At 38.6% G+C, this 8,264-nt stretch overlaps 1 protein-coding gene across 1 annotated transcript in view; it reads left to right on the top strand.

Moving 5' to 3' along the window:
- UBAC2 (UBA domain containing 2) overlaps positions 1-8,264 on the top strand; it is a 324,210-nt gene that overhangs the window by 228,908 nt on the left and 87,038 nt on the right. The window lies entirely within an intron of this gene.

Below are 8,264 nucleotides of genomic sequence, written 5' to 3'. Positions count from 1 at the left end.
ACCAGGGTGGAATTCCTGCTTGTCAAGAAGGTAGGTAGAAGTGAGGGATGGCCATATCTCTGTCCACCAAAAGGGTGTGGGTTTTAAGAGTAACAAGAGAAATATCGTACCTTTCTAGTCATCGGCCTCCAGTGCAATTGCTGGTGCTGTCCTCAGCAAGTGGAGCCTATTCTTAAGTTGCTGTCCAATTTTGAAGGCCACTTGCATACATTCAAAATGGCGATGTCTCTTGCAAATATTCAAAATGGCTGCACCCTCAGAACAGCTGGCTGTCCAAAGCTCTGTTTGTCTCCTCCTTTGCTGTTTTCCTTTCTGGTTGTCAGGCACCAGTGCAGTCCTTGCCCACATTGTCCTTGGTGAGCAGAGCCAATTTTTAGATTGCTGCTGGAATACAGCTTGCAAATATTGAAAATGGCTGTACCCTCAGGACTGCCAGCATTCTGCAGCTCCATTTGTCTCCTTACTCACTGTTTTCATTCAGGTTCTCCTGGTTGATATTTAATCCACTTCTTTATCCTTCCCTTCAAAGCTCAGGGTTGCAAGATCATCTTCTGTATTAGTTTCAATTGGTTTCTCATTTCTTTGTTGCAGAGGGTCTATGTAGCTTGCTTGCCTATATCCACTATCTTGCTTGATGTCCTCCATCTTCTATATGTTTTTAAAATATGTTTTGTTTGGTTTAATGCCCTTGTATCTTTTATTGTAGACAAACTGAGCTTCTGTTACTGCATTTAAAATAAATCTATTAAAAACTATTAGAGTTCTATTATTTTTCATAGAACTCAGAGTTTATTTACTCAGAAAGTCATTTGTTCACTAATTACTACATATCAATTGGTCTATCTGCAGTTTTTAATATCAAGCATTCTCAAATATTGCTAGAGACCTATTTCATTATATTCCTTTATATTTCTTTGGCCTGCTTTTTTTCTTATTTCATCTTGCCATATGGCAGCTGCTTAGACCCTTGGCTGTCATATCTGCCTATGTTTCTCACTTGTCTCTGTGGTAGCTGTCAGTCAGTCACTACAGGAGATGCTTTCTGTCCAAGACCGGTAGGTACTCAGTGAGTACAGAAAAAGTGAAGAACGTATCCTTTCCCTTCATAAGTTTGTGATCAACTTTAGGCAGATATATTTGAATTAGATAAACATCAGAACAAAGACACACTTACCGAAGTACACAGGAACACTGAAATAGCAAAGAAGAGAGCCTTCATTGTAGGCTGATACTGTCAAAGAAATTTTCTTGGACTAGAAGGATGGGTAAGATTTGAATAAGTAGAGAGGACAAAGGAATTATTCTAGAAAAGACCAGCAGGAATGAAAATAGAAATAATCACAAGACTTTGAAAAGAAAGGCCTCAAGAAGACCTGTTTGATAGAATGATACATATTGAGAGATGGGAAATAATACAGCATCTGATAATGGAAGAAAGTATTTTTAAACCTGACAACAGATTTTTGGTGTTGACATCAGAAGCTATTAAACATAATTCAAACCACAAAACTAAACTCACTGCTGTCGAGTCAATTGCAACTCATAGTGACCCCTCCTTGGGTTTCTGAGGCAGTATCACTATGGAAGTACATTGCCCACCTTCCTTCCAAGGAATGGCTAGTGGGTTTGAATTGCCAGCCTTCTGGTTAACAGTCAGATGCCTTAGGCACTATGCTACTAGAGCTCCCATAATTTACTCAGTAATAAAGGTAGGATAGTTATCTCAGAAAACTTATCTTATTGTAATCCTAAAATGAATGATGAACAGAAAAACCAAAAAAAAGGCAACGAGTAGAAGTCAGTTTTTAAAATCCAGCTCCCAGATAGCTGAATGTCTGGACTAAGATAACGTCAGTCTCTTTATTGAGCTCTTCTTCCTGTGTTCACTTTATAAATGTGTAGTTTCCCAAAGATCATTCCTTGGCCTTCTAACCTTTTCACCCTAGAAGCTCTCAGCAGGTGACCCACTCAATCCGTTGTTCTCACAGTTGTCTTAAACTGATGGCTTTCGGACTTAGATATGTGGATTGAACTTTGCTTTCTCTTGGGCTCTAGGCAAATGCATCCTACTGCCACTGGACATGTCCATTTGAATATTTCCAAGCACTTGATATTTACCATTTCTTTGCTAAATTTGCTTATCCTTTCTACTCCATATGTTGATGAAAAGGACCACTGTCTACCCAAAGACCCAAACTAGAAAATCTTGGCTTCACTCTAGAATTTCCCTTTTATGCATCTGTATTCTTTCTTCTTTCTCCACCAGTAAGTATTACTGAGTCTACCTCCTTGATATTAGTGAATAATCCCTCTCTTTTCATGCCCACTGTCTTAGTTCAGGCCACTGTCATCACTTTTCTGGATTTCTACAATGGCCTTTTAAATAACATCACCTGACTGACTTTTTCCCTACTCTGTCCCACAATTCACCTTCCACCAGACTGTTCTATTGAAGGACAGATCTAATTGTTTCACTCCTACTAAACTCCTCAGTATCTTTATGTGGCTTTCAAGCAGTATAAAGAAAAAATGAAAAAAGACTCTGGAAATATTTTAGAGTATAATATTCATTGCACAGGCATCTGCCTACGTTTTAGCCACATATTTTTCCACAGCTGTTCCGGCCACTCCTCGGAAGGAAGGTTGGGCAATCCTACTTCCGTAGTGATACTGCCTCGGAAACCCAAGGAGGGGTCGCTATGAGTTGGGGCCGACTCGACGGCACATAACAACAACATGTGCAGCCCTTAGTCAAACCATGCTGAACTAGTTGCAGTTCATCGTAGGCCTGTGTTGTTTCTCACCCTCTTGCTTTCTCATCTGCTCTTCCTCTGTCTGAAACAACTGTCAGCTATACCAGCCTCCCCACCCCCTATACACACACACACACACACACACACATATTTTTTGCTAGTCTAACTCGTTTTCAAGGCTTTGGTGGTTCAGCCTCTAATGCAGGAGACCCAGGTTTGATTCCTGATCAATGCAGCTCATACACAGCTACCATGCATCTATCAAGGAGGCTTTTGTGTTACTATTATGATGAACAAATTTTAGTGGCACTTCCAGACTAAGAACTAGGAGGAAGGGCCTGGTGATCTGCTTCCAGAAATCAGCCAATGAAAACTCTATGGGTCACAACAATTCAGTCTGCAACTGATCATGGGGATGGGGCAAGATTGGCAGCATTTCATCCTGTTTTGCTCTTGGGTTGTGCATGTGGTTATCATGAGTTGGGAGTCAACTTGACAGCAGATAACGACAACTCCTGTTCTCTCTTCAATATTCATTTCAAATATCACCTCCTCTGGAAGCCTTCTCTAGCCTACCAATCTGGTTTTAATGCTCTCATTACTCCCATAGCACTCTGCATGTCTCTTTCATGACACTCATCACATCTTCCTATCAATGTTGATTTTCTTCTAAATAAGGTGTCTTGGAATGAGTGGAGACTTTTTTCTTTGTATCTCTAGTATTTGAACAATCCTTTGCACATAGTAGGGATTCAGCAAATATTTCAGGGAATGAATGATTAAATATGTATAAAACACATATTTTAAAATTGCTTAATGTAGTGAGACAAGCTAGAAATAGAGCTGGAAAAAGTATAAGCCAGTAGTCAGGACTAGGAAAAAAAAAATCTTTAGGCATTAACAGCTTAATGACTAATGCCCATCAGATATTCTCCAAGAGGACAAGTGCAAAGCAAACCACTAAAGACAGACCAACACTATGTTTGTAAAATGAAAAGAGGCAAAAGAAAAGGAATACCAGGAGGATAAGAAGACCAGGAAGAGCAGGTATTCAATGAATTAAAAATCCAGACCCTCCTCCCCCACCAGAAAAAATCAAGCAGAGATAATGACTGAGAAAAGACCACTGGACTCATCAAGAATTGGTTCACTTTTAAAAGAAGTTTCAGTAGAGAGATGATGATGAACAAATGGATATGTGATTGCAACACGTAAAGAGGGGATGAAAGAATTGAGAATAAAGGAAAGATAAGCATTACTTCTGTTCATCTAGCCCCATTCTAGGACATCACTATGGTAGTCACCTCTGTGTTCTTTAAAGTTAATATGACTTTATATGCTACTGAAAAACATTTTTTAATTTTCTCTGCAGCATATACGAGTTCCATAGCTATAAAGAGCAATGAGCAGTATGACTGTTCATTAGACCTTGCTTGATCTGGAGCTTGAGTGTAGAATGCTGACACGATCAGTGTACAGTTATCCTTAAGTTCATCATCAAGCCACATTAATGTGATAACTTTTCCAAGCATGTTTTTGATCTCTGGATCTCTCTGGACACTTCCATAGTAGTTATCATCTAAAAGTTCCTGGGTGATTATCGTTATAGACTTGTGAGGAAAACTGGATTTACTACATAATAGTGCTTTAGTCTATTATGTATTTCACATCTACCTCCACACTCATCATTTTCCATTCTTTTGTAACTTGATGTAGGGGCAGTGTGTTAGATAGTCATTAACTCCACTATCAATAGCTCCTTGCTGTGACTCACTGCTGCCCTCCTGACACAGTTGCTGACTCCAGGGTTGGTGACATCTCAGTCATATTGGTACTTGCAGCTGTGAGGGAAAGGCAGGAGAGGGGAGATATTACATAATTTTTTACAGGTTTGTGTTTTTTCATCTTCTGTAGTATATGAATTTTTGAAGAACAGGAACTATTTGTTTTACTTACTTGTGTCCCTTTTGGTTCTAATGCAGTGTGCTGCCCTTAGAAAGGAAGATACAACCCTGGCCTTAAAAAAGTGTATAGCCTCTAGGTTGGGAGCTCTGGTAGCGTAGTGCCTAAGGCACTTGACTGCTAGCCAGAAGGCTGTCGGTTCAAACCCACCAGCCACTCCTGGGAAGGAAGGTGGGGCAATCTACTTCCGTAGTGATACTGCCTCAGAAACCCAAGGAGGGGTCACTATGAGTCGGTCCGACTCGAGGGCACATAACAACAACAGCAGCAGAGGATAGATGAAACAAAATTAGGTGCTACTTTCCTATTGGAATTTGCATGCAGCCCTAAGGCAAAAATGATAGATGTGACCAATTGCCCCTGAGGGGTCAGGAAAATCCTAAGGAATGAGTGGAATCTGAAGAGGCCAACATTCAGGTAGGCATTTCGGGCAGAGTAAAAGGACAAAGTCTTGAAACAACTGTAAGAATAGCAAGTAATCGCATCTGACGGAAGCACAGGGTTTTTACAAGGAAGAGGCACTGTAAGATCAGACTGGGAGAGGGCAGAAGCCAGGACATGGTGTGGAATGAGTTCATATACCATATAAAGAATTGTTTGTTGTTTTATCCTACAAGAAGTGGTAAGCAAATGAAGCTTTTTAAGCAGGGGAAATAAATAAATTTTATTTTTAAGAAAGATCGCTTTGGCCATCATAGGAATGATGGATTGAAAAAGTAAGACAGAAGGAAAAAGACCAGTTGAGAGATGGTGAAAACTGTGTATGTATTCAGGATATTTGTGTACTCATGGTGATGAGGTAGAGTTTATTCACTGACAGTAAATAACTACCACCAAGCTTTGCAGAGCTTTTTACATTCAAGCCTCCAGAGCAATCACTGAAATCTTCTCTTGCAATGAACATTTTAACAGTCATGCTGCATGTCTTCTCAGCTTCTCAGAGTATCTTTCTCCTTTTGGTATTCACAGTAGAAGAAATCCATCTGCTCGTGCTTTAATGACAACATAATATAATGAAAAGAGCAAGGGATTTTTAGTTAGGAGATCAACCCTATGTTGATAGGGATATCTAGACACAATTTATGTAATATGATTATCATGAACACAAAATAATTTGTATAAAATTACTTTATATGCCAGAAAGATCTGGAAAATTACTATTATTATTATGGCACTGGTCATGTGTTTTGTGGCTCTCAGGCCATTTGAGAGATAGTCCTGATTTAGCAGCTAATACGATAGTCATCGCTGTTAAAAGCTTGTAACCTCTAGAACAGTGGTCAGCAGACTATGGCTGGTAGACCAAACCACTTGTTTTTGTACAACCCAAGTGCTAAGAATGGTTTTTTATGTTTTAGATAGTTGTATAAGTACCTACATAATATTCTTAATTTTGCCTCTTGAGCTGGAATGCCTAATACATTTAATATCTGGCCCTTTACAGAAAAAAAAAAAAAAAATTACCAGCATCTTCTCTAGAAGATTATATAGCCAACTCCTTTCAAAGCACTTTTTTACCAGGAAGTTTTAATTCTGTCAGAGTTTTGGTCATCTGGTATTTGTGTGAACCAGTGTTTTCTCTTTTTGCTGTTGATGATGGTGTTATTATATATAAGGTACTTCTGTAAAATCTCTATTTATTTTAGAAGCAGAATTAAGATGAAGCCCACTATGAATGAATTGTGTTTGGTATAAGGCAAGTGGGAAATTTGTCAACAAAACAGTATAATCATTAGGTGCTGATTTTTTCATTCCCTCTTCAGGACATTGAGCTGCTCAGCGTGTCCTAGATGATTACCACCTCCATAAGAAGACGTTGATGCCTAAAGCATCTCACCATTACTCACACATATATTTCAATTATTTTCTCAGTTTTTGGTTGAACTAAGTTAGCTATATTCTCTCACCCGCCCTTAGCAACATTTTGTGGTTGTGAAAGTTTTTTCTCTGTCTATCCACCCCCAACAACAGTTGTTAAGTACCATCTGACCATAGGCATCATTATGATTCATTTCTGCCTTGCAAATCATGAGAGTTCCTATCATTAATCAAGTATTTTTAATTTAGTAGAATATTTTTACTATATTAAAAGTGCTCTTAGTCCCTTGATATATTTTTAACAGCTGTATATACATAGTAAACAATTCACCATTTAAAATGTTCAATTCATTGACTTTTAATATATGCAGAAATTTATAAGTATTACCACAATCAATTTTAGAATATTTTTATTATTCCAGAAAGAAACTTTGCACTCTTTAGCAGTCACCTCCCAATTCTTCCATATCCCCGGCCCTAGGCAACCACTAATCCTACTTTCATCTCTATAGATTTGCCTGTTCTGAGCATTTCATGTAAATGGAGTCATATGACCAAATAAATATGTGATCCCTTGTAACTAGCTTCTTTTACTTAGCATAATGATCTTGAGGTTCATCCATTTTGTGGCATGTATCATTATCCCTCAGTGTGTTTTGAAATAGCAAGATCCACTAGTAGAACTTTATGCTGCAGGTGTCATCCCCACTGACATTACATTACATTTCTGACGTTATCCCTCCATCTGACTAGGTTTCTGAATTGTTGTTGTTGTTGTTGTTGTTGTTGTTGTTGTTATGTGCTGTTGAGTCGGCCCCAACTCATAGCGACCCCTCCTTGGGTTGCCGAGGCGGTATCACTACGGAAGTAGATTGCCCAAACTTCCTTCCTAGGAGTGGCTGGTGGGTTTGAACCGCCAACTTTCTGGTTAGCAGTCAGGTGCCTTAGGCAGGCTTCCTATTTACCTCTTAGCCTCCCTATCACTACTATTTCCATTAACATCTATCCTACAAGATATATTTAGTGTCTACCATGTGCCAGGCCAGGATCTGGGAAGTATCACAGTGAGCAAGACAGTGTAATCCTTCCCCTTTCTGAATTTAGAATAGAGAAAGACAGTTGTGTGCATTTCTACAAGAAGCACTTAGCCGACATGTCAAGAAATAGTTTTTACAGGAAGTACCATCTGAAATGAGCCCTGAAAGCCATATACCTATCCTTATATGCACATGTGTTTATGTATCTAAGTACATTTATATGTGTGTGTGTGTGTGTAGTAAGGAAATCCATCTTGAATCCAAAGGAGGTACTTTCTAATCAGTCCCATGCCTAGGTTAATCAGAGCAGCCTTAAACATAGCAACATGGCACATGGCACATTTCTCAGTACTTTCCTTTTTAGGTTCTTTCACTTTTTGATGCAATTTGATTTAAAAACCATTCTTGTCAAGTTACTCTGCGTTTTTGTCAACAAAGCAATTTAGTCAGTTAGAGCTAGTTCTTTTGTGACTTTTTTTTCTTTTATGAGCATGTAAGTATATACTATCAGATGTGGGATAAGTTACTCATCTTTATTGATAAGAATCTAAAAAAATTTAAATAAGAATTAGATGCAAGAACTTATTTTCAAGTGAAATTAAAGCTGTTTATCTCAATCTGTACTTCCTTATAGAAACTACTGTCAGGTTTTTGGTTCTTTCGTAGTTGATAGTACTGACCTTTTTGACAAAAT

This window comes from Orycteropus afer, unplaced genomic scaffold (genome assembly GCF_000298275.1).
Source record: "Orycteropus afer afer isolate SDZICR_OR568_19922 unplaced genomic scaffold, OryAfe1.0 scaffold00206, whole genome shotgun sequence".
In the NCBI taxonomy this organism is placed as follows: Eukaryota; Metazoa; Chordata; class Mammalia; order Tubulidentata; family Orycteropodidae; genus Orycteropus; species Orycteropus afer.
Note: the sequence above shows the minus strand (reverse complement) of the source record. Positions and strands in the feature narration are given on the sequence as shown.